Raw genomic sequence first — 16,424 nt, forward strand, 5'->3', positions numbered from 1 at the left:
TCTGCCATTTAGTGCCCCACACTGAAGAAGCCCTTGATGTGCTGTCAAATCCCTCCAGGAGATATTGGATTGAAATGTGTTTCACCAGCCTGAGTAAACCTGGTTGACAGGGAAAGACTTTCTTGCCTTGCAAAGAAACGCAACAGCCTCCACCTTCTGCTCTGCCTTTCCAGCAGCACTCAAATGAATTGCTAAAGTTCAAGACAATAAGGTTGAGGTGTCAGGTGTGATTATATCCCAGAGCATCACGGCACCTCATTTATTTAAGTGGAGAGATCATATTTTGATTTGATTTTATTTTTTTCTCCAAATTCCCCAAAAGAAGGACACAAATATTTGCTCCTTGCTGGCTGCCAGGGATGGCTGGGAACAAGGCTGCAGCTCTTCTCCTTCTCACAGACCTTCTCAGTCTGTCCCCTGTGCCCTGGCAAGGCAGGACCAGCATCAGCATATCCAGGACCCAGAGAAACTTCCACAAAAAGCATTGCCTGAGCCTCATTTTTTACCTCTGAGTGGAAGCATTGAGGAGCTATTCTGCAAATGACCTTTGCAACCTGCCTGTGTGCCTTTAAGTTGCTTTAACCATGTGTGAAGCAGTGGTATTAATAATAATACTATTCACACCAGAGTCTCCTGGGCAGCTGAATGACAGTATGAATGTGGATTAATATTCCTTAGCCACAAGGGACTAGGAAGGAGCCGATGGAAGCGTAGCTTTTGAAATTAATAATCACCACCCACTTGGAGGAAAAGGAATTGGATTATAGGGACTCCAGAATTAATAGTATCCTGGGAAGGCAGAGGCTATTGAAATATTCATTGGGTTCAGCTAACCTAAGACAGTAAGAAGCAGGCGAGGTGTGATGCATTATGTAGCCACGGGCCATGAACCACCTTTTGGGGCCATGGGGGCCGGTGTTCTGGAGCTATCTCCCTGCTGTGTGCTGGCAGTGTGGCACTAATTGGGCAGAGGTACATGGTTATTGACAGGTCCGTGTATAGTCACTGATGGGTGCTGCCAGGTATTCGTATGTACAGCATAAATAAAGCAGCAAGGAATGATCTGGGGCTGAAACATGGGAAAACTGGGGGAGAGGGAATTGGGGATTTGTCATAAAAAGGGGTTTTGGCAGGATACCCGCCCGAATCCTGGGCCTTGCTGTGCAGAAACATAGAATCACAGACTGGTTTGGGTTGGAAGGGACCATAAAAGCTTATTTAGTTCCAATCCCCTACCACAGGCACGGACATCTTTCACTAGACCTGGTTGCTCCAAGCCCCGTCCAGCCTGGCCTTGAACACTTGATTTGAGCATTTCTGTACTGCTGTGTGAGGCTCTATCCATCATGGGGTATCACTGCTGCAGGACAGGGGGCTGTGAACAGGCTTTCCACTCTTGAGAGCCTCATCCTGCCTGTGTCAGCAGGAGGCAATAACTAACCTTGCTCCCAAGCATGTGAAATTGGTGAGAAAAATGGTGAACCCACTGGTATCTCCCAGAGGGTGACCCCAAAAATGGCTGTGGCTTCCCAGGACCTGCTAAATCCAGCATCACTGGAGCCCTGAAGAGGCTCAGCAGGTTGTGTTGATCTGGGAGGCAGCTGTCTGTAAAACAACATGTGCACACGCATGCAGGCAGGCAGAGTGGTGATGGGCACCGGTGGGGTGCAATGTGGTCTCCATCCATCCCCGCTCCATCCCGCCCTTCCGACACTTGGACAAGGGTGATAGGAGCTTTCATGGACTCTGGTGTCAGGAAAATGGGGTGTATCTCTGCTCCTCAGAGGCTGATGGGACCCCTGAGAAGCAGCTGTGGGCCAGATGCCACCGAACGTCATTGGCGCAGTGTGCTTGAGAAAGGAAAGTGTATAAGGCAGAACAAGGCCTCCACTAAATTGGTTGTGCTATTGAAGAGGGAGGCATTGCCACTAGGAGAGTATGTCAAAGTCCTGCAAGCTCATGTGAGATGTGCAGTGAGCCTGTTGTGCTGCCAGTGTGCTGAATTACTTCTTGAGTGGGTATTTGAAAGGGTAGATCACTACAGGGGATCATTATTTAATCAGCTTGAATTAAATAGTCCCCAGAAATATAACATTGTGCGTTAAAAAAAGAAATATTCCTAACTGTGTTTTCTACAGCTCTGCTCTCTAACAAAACCTGTTGGTTTTGGTTTAATTCTGCAGAGAGGTAATCAAAGCATCTCAGCTAAAAACCTGAGCACGCAATGTCCAGGGCCAGCACATCCTGCTTTCCCAGTGGAGGGAGCTTCTGGTGGTGGCACATCCAGAAAGGTGCCATTACCATTACATGTGCAAGAGCTAGTCTAAACTTCAGTGGATTTGCAAAACACATCTCCTGTTCATCCACCCAGGCCACACAGACTGGACTTAAGTCCAGATGAGTTTGCCAGCATAGAGCTCTCGCTGGCCACGTGCTGATGAATGGGTTTGTCTAGTGTTTAGAGTGGGGAAGGAAACTCTGGATGTGATCCAATGCATGTTTAATATCAGGAGGACCCCTTCTAGTGAAGCAAGGTGTGTGTGTTCTTCCTGCTATAGGTATCTCAGGAAGCATCATGAAACATCTTAATGGGAAGTATTCAACAATTTCCTGTTGAGAGCTTTGGTGCAGAGAGTCCTAAGGGACCTGGAGTGGTGTCCAGTGGGTGCCTGTTCCTGGTTCTTTCCATTGATTGCTTTAAAAAAGGCATCCTAATGAGATTTATGAGGCTGGTTTAAAACAGAGAAGTTGCCTTGCCAACAAGACACGTCTGCTGCATAAAAAACATGATGATGAAGGGATAAGATGACAGCTTTGTATCCATAATGCTTTCATCCCAAGGTGCCTTTATGCAACTGCTAAATATTTAATTTCTTTTAACTTCCAGCCCTGGATATTTTTAGCAGGTGAAGATGTAAAAACCCTCTGCCCCATATGGGTGGGATGAGAACACATCGGCACGGGGCAGACACAAACCACAGCCAATGCGGCTGTCTGTTCCCCAGCTCCTCGAACACTTTCTACTCTTACAACACCATCCAGCTTAAAAGTGTTTTGTGGATGTAAGGTCTGATTTAAACTCAGAGTTTACCTTTGTAGCTGTCTTTGATTAGGAGCTGAACTTGATATGGAGAAAATATTTTGTGGCTCCTTCCAACCAGAAGAGCTGTGATTTCCTTAGGGTAGGGTTTGGGCTGTCTTCCAGACCAGTGTGATTGAAGTAGTGCAGGTCTTGATCATCTGTCCTGTTGTCCTCTCCTGAATGGGTGGATGGCCCAAGCAGGGGCACTGGGAGACTCACCTGCTGTCTCTGGCTAATATTCCACGCTGTAAGCCCTGTCCCAGAGAGCACATACATGATGTGACCTATATACTGCAGCTGGTGGGAAAGGCAAGGTTTGTCCATTTGAATTTTGCTGGGAGCAGGGAAGGAGAGCTTTCTCTCTGCAAAATCTTTCTTACAAGCTTGTGCAAAAAGGAGTTGAAATGTCAAACTAGAAAATGCTATTGATGTAGCAGGTATATCTTCTTCAAAAATGGAAATTCTCCTCAAAGTACTTCAGCTCAAATATTGCAAGTAAGAATATTTTGCTTTTATTTTTTGTTGGCAGATCAAAGGCTGAGGTTGGCAAAGAGACTCTGTGGAGTGGGATCTTCTGCCAGGGCTGTCCTGCAGCCTCTGTAGTGCTGGGGAGGATCAGGCAATATGGGATGTGAGTCCAACATGACATGTCCACTTTAGGTGAAGGAGATTGTGTTCTGGGAATACCCACTATCCCCCAGACACTTATAGGTGATCAGTAGTGAACTCTAGTAGAGCTAAATATGCTATGGATACTCAAAGTGACATAAATCCCACTGCTGGAGTAATACTGTGGATGTTTGATCTCTCTGAAGGAGCCAGATATCCCTTTCCGTCCTTGGTTGCACATCAGTGCTTCTTGGGTCCCTTCAGCTGCACACCCAGAAGCCACAAAGCCCTGAATCAAAGTACTTGCATACTTCTAGTCCTTGAGGTTTAATTCTAGATAGCCAGAATTATTCCCAGCTGCCTGTTGTGCCTGAGGGGGTCCTGCCCTGAGTGTCAACCAACATCAGCTTGAGGTTTGTTACCTCCAGGTTTCCTGCGTTGGGGCTGTTGAGCTCCAGGCTACAGTGATGAGTGTCCAGCCCGCATGGTTTGTGGTTGGATGTGTAGTGGTCCCTAAAACATATATATATAGCTAGGGTACTGCATTCAGCAAGGATTGGGGATGCCTGAGAGACAGACACTTTTTCAGAGACATCTTGAACAGAAATGAGGCTGATAATGTATCTGAAGTGGGTATTACAGTTTATGAAGGTTTAAGTGGAGTTGGAGGCATGAGCTGTAACACCCTTTGCTGCTGCAGAAAGGAATTGTGAAGACAGGGCGGTGGATTTTGGTTTCTGAAGGCATGAGCATGCAAGGTAATAAAAACTCTCCAGAAAACCCCAACCCAAACCATATGTGACCCAGAGAAGCTGGCTGCACTTCCCCATAGCACAGCTGTGGAGGTCAGTGCTTAAGATCACCAGGATCCAAATCTCACAGTGAAATGATCTCTCCTGCTCTCTCTCTTCCACGTCTCCCGCTGGCCCCCAACAAATCCCTCTGATGTTTAAGCTGCAGGTAACTGCAATTAAGAGGTAAATTTCTGATCCTCCTTCTCATCCATGCCCAAAGTTTAGTGATTTTTGACTTCTGTTCCCTTTAGCAAAGAAACTGCTCCTGCTGGCCCCAAGGCTGTGGGAGATGATGCAAAGGCTCCTGCTGACCTGGCTGGGGTTGCATCAGGAGCTGCTCACCACCTTAGGGCTCCTCTAAGCCCAGATGTGACAATACCTCTTGGAAATGAGGATTTAACCCTTTATCCCCACCAAAACCTTGGGGAGAGGTGGTGTAAGGGAAGAAGAGGAGGCACGCAAAATGCCTGAGAGTCATCTCCTCCTTAATGAAAAGCCTGTGTAACACTACTGCTTGTTCGCTCTAGATCGGGATGAAGTCAGTTCTACCTGCACTATGTGCCTCCTGTTTCCTGGCTGGGGCACCATGCCATGCCAGCACTGACTTTGTCCATCTGCCTCGCTCAGAGCAGTGCAGGGAGAGATGGAAAATCAAGGGAGCTGGTAGCAGGGAAAGCAGTGCTGTGAGTGGTTTGCATGCAGGAGCAAAGTGGGCTGTAAAAGCTTACTTGGGCCTTCCTCCTGGGATGGAGGTCCCCAGGTTAATGGAGCTGGAGGGAGGTGGCTGTACTATCAGGGATGGTTGTGCTTCAATCCCACACCCAGAGCCCATTCAGCCCTCCCCAGAGGGGGAATGTTGCCTCATAAATGATGTCCAATGCCCAGGCGAGAGGCTGTCGAGCTGACAGCTCGTCTCTCTTGGGAGGCCAAAGGATGTGGTCCCCTGGGACCCTGCTTGAGACACTTGGCCAAGGTCTGGTGAAGTCTGGAGAAAATCCTTCTTCAGCCTCTGAAAGGATTTGGAAGGGGAGACTTTTTTTTTGCAGGAGCAACAGTTAATGCTGACTTTGTACAGTCTCTCATGTTTTGATTTCTGACTCTTGCTGTTCACTAAAGGAAAATCTCTGGGTGAAACTCCTCGCAACCAGCCAGAAAAGAGCATTCAGCTCGCAGTGTCTTCTCAATGTGAGCCTGTGACTAAGTCTTTAATACAGCTGCTAGGTTAATATGCGTGGGTGAAAGGAAATTCTGTCAGGTGCCTGAATTGCTTGTACAAACAGCCTTGAAGAGCAGTATGTCAGGGAGCATTGCCCCACTTCCCACTTCTCCTTCCGGGATGTTGGTATCTCTGTTTCACCATGTGCCTAAGAATCATTTAAAACTGTCTAAGCAAAGACATTAAAGTCAGGAAGGCAAAAGTTACACAGATGATGAACACCAAATATATTCATCCTCATTGTGCCAGGGACTCTCTGCATTAAAGACTTGCTCACTGACCCTTTTGTGCCGGGCTGGGGTTTGTCTGCCCACTGCAGTGACACTGAATCTGCAGGTCAGTTGAGCAGGACTTGGTTAATTTTGCAGTTCTGCTTTAGAAAGCAGATTTGGGACCAGGATGTCCCACCAGAGAAAAGGTAATGGCCATGGGGTGTTTCAAAAAGACATGGTAAGGGCACGTAGTCAGCCAAGGACAGCAAAATTGATGGGTCTAGGGCCTGGCAGGGCACTGTGGATGCTGTTGGTGCAAAATCAGAGCTTAAGCTCATGTACGATGTTGGCTGAGTGTCACACACTGTCAGCCTGCTTAGTGCATCGTAAAACCCTCGTCTTTTCCATAATCCTTTTTCAGATTCTTTCTGCTACATTTGGCACAGCTACTCCATGCGTCTCTGCAAACCTGTGCTGACCCTGCGGGCAAAGACCAGCTCATACCTCCAGCTCACACCTCAAAGACCATACATACATACGCTGGGGCTGGCCCACTTGGCCTTGACATCCCTGAGCTGCCCATCCCAGCCAAGGACCTGCCCCTCATCCTCAGGCTCTCCCAGCTAGCATACGAACAGTTAAGCTGCGCAAACTGCCTGCTCAGGAAAACACTTTGTTTGCCCTGAAGGGGGTGAGAAAAAAATCTGGAAAAAAGGACCTCTGGGAGACCTTGTAAGATTAAGCCAACATACCAAGCTGCTGAACAATGGTTGACATAGCAGGGCTCCACTCCCCGTCCCTCCCCCAGCTCCTATAGATCACAAACATATGCTCTGTGCATGCAGGCTCGCAGTCTTTTATTTCACTATGTTTCAGTTCCCATCTATCGTCTCTCTTTATTCCGCGTGTGACACAGAAGTTAATTTGAGAAAAAGGATAAAGTGTCACATTCTCTTGAGAAATGAACATGTAAATGGCCTGGAAGCAACATCATTTTCCTTTTTCTTTTCTTTTTTTCCTCCCCCCCTTCCACAGAAGCAGCATTAAATTTGCTCTTCTGATCTGCTGTTTCAATAGCTGCTTCGCTGGCAGCAGGGAGGATGGATGGGCCAGTGGAAGGGCAAAGCTCAGGGTAGGGAGTTTGAGAGTTGCCCTGCCCCATCCTAACACACTTGCACTGCTGAGAGGGGAGCTGCTGGAGCTGGGATGTGGAGCCTTGTCCAGCACAGCACCAGGCGACAGCGAGGACCTGGCTGGCTGGAAGCTCCCAGTGCTGCTCCATCTGGGATGGGCAGTAGGAGCACGTCCATGCCCATCTTGGCACAACAGATGTGTCTGTGGATGCAGATGCAGCAAAGTGAGCAGAGGGACATGGCTCTGGCTTTTGGCAGCTGTCAGTTTTTAAGCTCATTGAGGATGCGGCATATCATGATGCACTTACTGTAAAGGGTTAAACATGGGTGTCCTTTGTGTATGCTTCCTACTAGCAAGAATAACAGCAAAGACAAAAATGAAGGATTTTTATTGATTACTTTGGAAGGAGGGTTACATTTTGCAGTGACTTTTGGAAGTAGAGGGTACGGGCACACATCAAAGGCTCCAGTTAAGCAGAGAAAAAATACACAGCTCTAAAAAACAACCCTCCCTTAGCAAGACTTCAGCACTATAACAAAATATGAATGTTTAAAGATATTCCTTCTTAATATTTCAGGAAGCAATTGGAAGTCCCACAGTATAGTTCATTCTACTTTTTAAATGGAAATATTTAACTTGGAGCAACAGAGCTCACATTGGCTCCAAGATAAACTTTCCTTGGCAGTTGCAGCCCGTGTATAATGCTAAAAGCAGCTCTATCTTTGGGGTGGCACGTTTTTTTAGCTCATCTTGGAGAGCCAAGCTCTGAATTAAACAGAGGGCTTGAGCAGCTGCTATTTTGCCACTGAGTCCAGGAGCTTGTCTGTGGCTGAGGAGTGGGAGAGAAGGTCTGTCTGGAGGGGGACGCAGGATCCGTGCAGAAGGTTGGGCTAATTCAATCTGGAGAAGTCACCAGAGAGATTGGTGTTTCAAAGCTTTCCCTTGTGCGAGGCGTGATAAGGAGAGGGTCATCCTGACATTTTCATCTTCTCCTGAAAGGGTTGAGCTAAATAAAGAAATAATAAATACATGTTGATTACATGGAGAGGGAAGGACAGAAATAGCTGCCTGTTCAAACAGCTAATGTGTCTCCCAGGGCTCCACGTGCTTCTTCTGCTTATTAATAGTGGGATTTTTTGTTATTATTGTTATTTTAATCTGTCAGTCAAGCACTGTATTGTGTGAACTCCTGTTTTCACGTGTACCCGCTGGCCTCTAGCATGAGCCAGCCTTCACCAGCACATCACCTTCTGCAGAAACATGGAAGTGGAAATGCAAACATGTGCAGGGTGTGCATCTTGTCCTGTTGTCAAGGATTTGTTGAAAGAAAGGCTGGAGCAGGTTGTCCCACTGCATGAACATCTGTGTTTCAGTGTCATGAGTTGTCAGTGTCTCTTTTCTGCCCTTAGAATGCTCACTGTGTCTGAAAAATTAAACTTTCAGTGCATGAAACTATAGATTTGGAGATTTATAGCAGAAAAACCTACCAGATTGCCTAGGGATACTTCAGTGCCGTGTCCATGCAGGAGAACCTGGATGCCGGCGCAGCTGTGGGAGCACAAGGCTGGTGGCATCTCTAAAAATCCAGAAAACTGAAAGTTTTCAGTGGTGGTGTTTTCCTTACAGATCCTCTAATGACTGTTTATTTTCACTAAGAGATGCAGTTGGCAATGGAGATTTTTTAAGTGAATCCTAGGGCTGAAGGCTTGTCTTTGCAGAGGGTGTCCTGGTGTGGTGGGTAGGGCAGTGGCTGGGGAAAAGCAAAGCAGTGACACCAGAGGGGTGGATTTTGCACTTATGCACACTGGAATTAACCCCCCCTGAAGCCTATGGATTGTCATTCACTCTTTGATGGTCTGAGGAGCAAAGTTTAGTTGTTCCCGTTATTTACTATAGTTAAAGAAAAAAGATGACAGCGGTCTGCAGACTGAAACATGGTATGAGCAGATCTTCCCTAACAGGTTGCTGGGCTCCTAATCTTCCTAAGAGGTTAGCTTGCCTTTTTTAGAGCTAATACAGCACATGAACCTTCAGCCTCAGGGAGTTACACCAAGTGGTTACTCCTCAAGGCTCCATGATGAGTCCCATCAAGGCAGAAGGTGGCTTCTTCAGCTCCGCCGCTGCCTCCTGGATGGAGACACAGCCCTATTGACCAGTGCAAAGGCTGCTCGCAGGCTGCTGGGCAGCTGGAAGTCCCAGCAAAATGACTGAATTCCTCTTTTTCAGCTCAGACATATAAACTTGGGAGTGGAAAATGAGGGTATGTCTGAGGAAAGCCAGACATGCAGAAGCTATGGTCAGCTTCCTGTGCGGCTCCAGTTGGGTATGACAGCAGCAGTGTGGCTTTCCCGGTGTACACAGCTCATGTCCGTGCTCAGAGGGCAGTGTGGGAGCATTGCTATGAGCCTGCCCGTTCCTTAGCCTTCCCTCAAGGCATCTACAACTGCAGGATGTGACACCAGGCTAGATGATAATTACAGAGTGAAATGTCAGCCTCATTCACAGGAGCATCATTACCCATTAGCTAATTAGGCATTAGCCATTCCAGCACTGCTGTTAGTTGCTTTTTAAAAAGCCACTGGATATTTGGAGAGAGAAACACTTTGAAATTGCACTTATGATGGTAGGTTTGAAAGTGCAGGGTGTCCTCTGATGCCTTCAGCATGTTAGAAAGCAATAACTGGTTCACAAATACCTCTTTTTTTTCCCAGCTCAGAGGTGAGGAAAAGAGGAAATATGTGTACATTTCTGAATGTATCCTATAGAAAAGGATGTGATTTCATATGGGCAAGGATGTGAACACGCAGTGACTGGGGATTCTATTCACTAGTGGTAACAGGACTAGTGAAAAGCTTGGCAGGGACAGTGTGCTTGACTGAGATCCACATTTCAACTTCAGTTTATATATTTGTTGCTTGGGAAAGTCTACTTCCTGGGGATGACTTTGAGTTGTAACTTAAAAACTTGAACCTGTAAAGGCTGAAATTGGTATGGTGGTTGCTCTAAACCTGCTGGGATTGTAGTTCACCCTTTCCCAGGGAAGAGTTCTGAGGCTGCTCTTGCCTATGTGGCAGCTCAGCAGGACCCCGCACCCCAGCATGGGCAAGTCGTGGCTTTTGGGAACTTCACAGTAAAACTGTGTTTCCACTTCACTCCGAGTGGCCCGAACATGACAGTTCACAGGAGACTTTGTGGTTTCCTGCCTGTCTTGTACTGCACGGAAACCTCCGTGGGCTTGCTCTGAAACTCCCTAAAAGGAAAACTGGGAAAGATGGATGGGAGTGGAGAGCTCTCGGGAGGTCATGTGTTGGCTGGGTTTCAATCCCAGGCTGCAGACTAGCTAACCTATTCCCATCAACACAAGATGCCTCTGAGCAAGAGCTACCTGTGACCACTCTCACTGCTTTTTTGCTTCTACCATCAGCTGCTGGAGCTTGTAGCCTCCAAAGGATGCTGTCATACCCTCATCCTCTCAATACACAGTAAGAACATAGGGCAGAAAGGAGGCTCTCCTTAAAGTATCTAGAGAAGAGAATAGATGTGCTGGAAGGTGGCTTTTCTCAAATCAGATTGGGGAAAAGGAGTAGATTCATATTTATATAGATCTGTCATCTATATGTAAACCTGGGGAATATAGAGCAATTTTATGTACATTAGATAAGGGAGCCATATTCTCCTTTTAAATGAAGCAAAGATTAAATTGGTCCCAATAGGATGACTCTTAATTCCTTTCATTTATATATTCTTGTTTTATTATGCTTGTGTGATAGAGCAGCGCTTTGTAAGGAAAACTGAACAGATACTGTGATCAAAAAAGGTCTGTCCATAGCAGTGATTTGCCTGAGTTATCAATATTTCTAATGCTACTTCCTGGGTTATTTTCTTCATCTTTCTCCATCACTTCCTGGCATTTCAGCTCTGTGTTGAACAAGAGGCTGGGAGAAGCCTCTGCTCCTCTCCTGGTGAACAAACACTCTCCCAGCTGCCTTCTGACAGCCCCATTTGCTCCAATCTCAGTGCATTACATTTCCATTCAGTGTATCTTTGTACCTCTCAGCCTGCAATTAAGAAGGAAATATGGCCCAGGCACCCTTTCCACATTACAGCAGGGAGAAGGTTTTTTTAAGGTAGGCAGTAACAGCATTGCAGCAACCAGGTTTACCAGCGATGCCAAGCACTAACAAAACCCACGAGCTGCTCTGGGCTCACCGATGTCCAAAATCCAGAATGCCCCACACCACCTGCTACTGATGGTCCTGGCCCCAAAGCGCTAGCAAGCTCCAGCTGCATCTGGGCCATGATATAGCAGACATTTATACACATTCAGGGCAGAGCAGAGTTAAAAATGGAAAGCCGTGGACAAAATTGCCCAGCTGAAGTCAAGGTTCAGGTCTGGAAATTAAAGGAGATGCTATAAGTGGGAAGTGTGCTGGCTTGGTGGTCTTGTGAGGCTTGTCCAGCTCCTTCAGCATGCAACAGCCAAGGCTTTTGAGGGAGAAAGGAAGGATGAGTCCTTATTCCCAGTTGCTGGCTGTGATTGCTTTGTTTTGAAAATGCTGTATTTAAAATCAGAAAGTGTCTAGAACTACTGTTCAGACTGAATTCACAGTAGTTTAGGTTGCAGTAGGTATTACAGGACTGTTGTATGCCTGTACAGTGCGAAAGTACTCCACAATAAACACCGAGAAGGGGCAGGGAGGAGAACATACTGTAAATAGGAATATTGGTACAGCTGTAACCTCACCAGGAGGGCAGGGTGAAGAGATGATGTGAAGCACACGCACTGGTGAGCAATGGGTTTGCGCCACTTAAATTCCCAGGACAGAGATGCACCATGTGGAAGCGGCTTCTTCGGCTGGGGGTTGTTTCCAGCTTACGGTGAGGTCAGAAGGGAAAGGTGAGGTGATGGTGTGTCAGAATGCCCTACAGCAGCGGTGGGGGCACAGCCACGGTCACTGCTCAGAGACCCCAGAGCGAGCCAGGGTGAACATTGAATTACAGAGGGGCTGTGTTCCTATCCCTGAGGCAGCAGCTTGTGCTGCCAGAGCGGTGTCATAGAATCATAGAATCAACTAGGTTGGAAATGACCTTTAAGATCATCAAGTCCAACTCTTACCCCAGGACTGACAAGACCACCACTAACCCATGTCGTTCTTCTGCACAAGATTTCTGTACCTGAGAACTAACTACAAAGGTTTTAGCTTTTGGAGCAAAAGTGAAAGCCAAACTGAGCAGCTGCTGGAGTTTGGGTTGAAGCACAGGCTTTCCTCTTCCTTTGGCACTGAAGCCCAGGACGTTTCTTGGGGATGGGTGAAAATCTCTGTTGTTTCTTCACAAACGGTCTTTCCTGATCTAGATATGGCCTGGAAGATGGGAAAAACTTCCTGTTCCATGTAGCTTTGCCCAGGGGTGCTGCAGATGGGTGAATCCCATGGGCAGTGCTGATGCAGGTTTAAGCACCAAGGGAGCCCAGCTCTGCCCCAGCCTGGTCCCACAGCTTCCAGGCGTGAAATAGAGAGCCATGAAAATTCCCTCTGCTCTGAAGGAAGTTCAGAACAAAATACCAGGGGCAGTTTTATCTTTTGCCTGGTTTAGCTCCAGCAATGTTCCTGATGTTGTGTATGAGGGGCCTTTGACCTGGAGCGATCTGGTGCTAATCAAGGCGGGTTGTGTTTCAGGTGTCCATACAGAGGCATTTACCCTGTCTGTGCAGCAATAAATTTTACTGAGAGTGTGTGTGTTAAATACTTTCCTCATCAAATGTGTGCATGGGGATGTGTATATACAGTTTAATAGTTGTCACTCTATGCTTAATAGGATTACAGAGATCTGCAGACAAATGAACATATCGCTATATAGCCTTATCTTTCACTGATAAGTAAAAGCCTAAAGATTATTGAGACAATTATGTTTTGATATTCATCTTAATACTTGTTCAGGAGACAGAATAAATTGCTTTTTGGTGCCTCAGCCGAGAGTCCCCCGACGCCTGCAGCATCCTCGCCTGTATTGCAGGGCCAGGCCGGAACTTTGCTCATCTCCCCAGTCTCTGCAAGATGGACACAACCCAAATACAGCCCCACTGAGCTCCTTGGACTCAGAGGTCTTCCCCAAACTGTTGTTGCCACCCTGATTTCCATGAAGAAACTGAGGCACAGGACAGGATGGCAGCTTGCTGGCCCTGACCAGCTCATGGAAAACTGGGGTCAAAACTTGTCTCTCTCAAGTTTTTGGTTTATATCTCCAGGACTTGGCACAAATTGCTCCCCTAATGCTCCTGACCCGAGGGTGAGCTCAGCCTCTACTCCTCCCAGCCCCAGGGTGTGAGGGTGATGAGGACACCAATCCGCAGCCAAAACCCCAGGCATGTAGCCCTGTGACACAACTCAGGGCGAGTTTTCAGGCACATCCTGAGCAGTTCTAGCACTTCATGGCACAAAGGCAGCAAATGTCACCTTCCCTTCCCTGGATGTGCTGCTTTACCTCCAGGATCCCTGGCAGGCAGCCTCAGGGTAGGATCAGCAATGCAGACCCAGACTGGAACTGGGTCCCTGCACATCTTCTGCAGAGGCTGAAGGGACCAACCAGTTAAGTACTGTTAATCAGCTTGCCCCAAAGCTTCCCATGGCCTTGCTGCTGGCTGTGGCAACCAGAAAAAAAGGGCTTTTTGTAGCTCCTCTGTTAGTATGGAGCCAGGGATGGGGAATTGGAACAGACAGAAGAGCCTTGCTGGGAGGGAATATTCCCACCCTCTGGTGTCCTGTACTTTTTTGGCTGTATTCTTGTGCTAATCTGGAAAAGCCTTCTGGAGATATTGAAAACATCTGCCCCTCTAATTAGGGTTGGAAATGTTTGTATTACTGAAAGTGTCAAATTGCTTCATTACAACAAAAACAGGAGACACTTTGATCCAGAGAATTAGATGACTTCAACTTTGTATGAAGTTGAAGCTCTCCTTAGAGTGTGAGAAACAAAGCAAAGGAAAATAAAGTGGGAGGTGCTCCCAGCTATTGCATGTGGGCAGGCATTCAGGAGCGAGTAGTGCAGTGTTAGTCAGTGTGGTGCTTCAGGCCTTGAGTGAAGGTCTCAGGTTATGCCAAGTGATGTGGCTAAAGTGGAAAATTTACAGCCAAGTAAATGGTAAAACAATTGTGCATTGGAAACAACATCAACAGTTTTCAAAAATAATTGAGTCCTTTTTTTATCTCTCCAATTTCTTTGAGCAATTTCAGTTTAATCCCAAACCATGTTTTTCTAGTGGGAACCATTCCAGAAAGGACGATGTGATGGTTTAAAGCAGCTTCCCCAGAGCGTAGCCTGCAGCCCAAACTGTGTGTGGCTTGGGTGGACCTGACTCTATGAGGAGCAAAACCAGTTTATCTCATGTTGTTATGGAGCTCGGAGCAGGATTTACAGCTAGGGCTCAGTCTGAGGGGCTGCATGGATGCTTCCTTTTAGAGGAGAACATCCCCTAAAGCCAGAAGATGCATCCACAGTGGTCTGAGGCATTGCTTGCAGAAGGGCTGCCCATGAGAGCAGAGCTGGGCTGCTCGCCGTGCTCTCCATGTGAGCAAGCTGCCTTGAGCTTGAATCTCTAATCTCTTCTTATCTCTACATCCTTATTCCAGACAGGCTTTCCCTCCTAACAGGGTATAAAGAAAGCAGGGGGATCTACTTGGCGTTACCTGCATTGAAATAACACTGGAGGGTTGTCATCTTTAAATCCCACCAGGCAGACGCTTTTGTAACATCTTAAACCTAACCAATGAACCCAGAATCAACCTCCCTAATAGAAAAGGGAGATAAAAGATTCATCCTTCCACATACTTTAACAGTTGGAGATCAGTGATATTTCAAAGGCAAGACAGACATCCTGGAGGTGAAGGCAAAGGATGCGTGGGAAGCACAGAAAGGATGCAGACTTTAAAGGTGAATAGGAGGGCATCTGTGCTCAGCACTATGATGCTTTGGTCGCAAGATGAGACCTCTTGATTCCACACTGAAGTGGAACTGCATGGTTTTGGCTCTTATTTACTCTGCAAACAGAAAGTAAATCTCCAGCCTCGCTCACTTCCAGAGAGAGTGGCTGGTATTGCCAGGACGTGCTGCGGCGGAGAGGGGCTTTGAACGTCCTGTCAGGTTGGCCAATGCACAGACTGCTCTGATCCACCTTCATAAGACAGCTTCAGGTGGGGTGAATAGCTGTGTATTTGCAAATGTTTTCATAAAATAAGCAGATTTACCAGGAGCTGAGATGGTTTTAGCCTCCAACAACTCCAAGTGCAGCTGCAGCTGTATAGCCTGGCACTGCATGGATTGGGGCTGGCCAGGTAAAACAAGCCCCAGCCTTTAAAAAGCAATCCCATGTTGAGAAAGTTTGGAAACATTATGTAAATACAGCAAATGTGGCACCTTCCACCTCAAGAATCCCACCTTCCTCCCACAATGTATTTTTATATGGAAATTACATGTAAAACAACAAAAGCACTGGGAAGCAGCTAAAGTGGTTGTGAAAAGTGGTATTTTTCTTTGAGTGAATTTGCTTGGTTTTCCTCTCTCTTCCTTTTTTTTGGTTCCCATCAACTTGTGAGGTGTTTTGTCCACCTCTGCACAGGGGCTCTCTGGAGAAATGGAGAAGCTGGTTTGTGAACTACCGCTGCTCTAGTGGAAGCAAGGGTGGCTCTAAATTGCCTCTAAGCCAACCAAAACAGTACGGGAAGGACATTAAATTCCTTTCTATAAGGCACTGGCGAAGGTATTTACTAGGTGTAGAGGACTTCTTTTTATTTTAGTTTTTATTTGAATTATAATGGGGTAAGGAAGAGCAGGCAGTGAGCACTGAGCCTGAGTCTAGCAAGGCAGGCAGTGGATACTACATGGAAAAGGGGCAAGATACACAAGGTGGCATCCTGGGACATGGGTTCACAGTGTTACTTCAGTGCCTGAGAGCTGGTTTCTCTTAAAAAGTCTAAAAAAATCATCTTTAACATGTTGCATAGGGGGACAGTCCTTCCTCTCGACTATCTTTTCCAAGGTGTGGCATGGGAGGCAGGGCCCAAATCCTGCTGAAGGAGATATTGCTTCTCCTCATGCATTGCTAAGCTGAAGCGGCTGTCACACAGCACCTTGGGTACAAAATATTGACACAACTTTATCCAATTATGTCTTGAACCTGTGGGACAAAAAACCTGTCGCTGGCTGTTAAGTGTGATGGCATTATCTGTGTCTCTGGAGGGGTGAAGCTCTGGATCACCAGATGTGGAGAGACTATGCAGGGAATTTGTCCATATGGGCTTGCCCTGGATTTACAGTCTCTTTTAGATGCTTGCTCTCAGTCAGTGTCCAAAACTGGATATTATATGGAATTTTGGTCCTCC

Source organism: Strigops habroptila (assembly GCF_004027225.2).
Source record: "Strigops habroptila isolate Jane chromosome 13 unlocalized genomic scaffold, bStrHab1.2.pri S16, whole genome shotgun sequence".
Lineage (NCBI taxonomy): Eukaryota > Metazoa > Chordata > Aves > Psittaciformes > Psittacidae > Strigops > Strigops habroptila.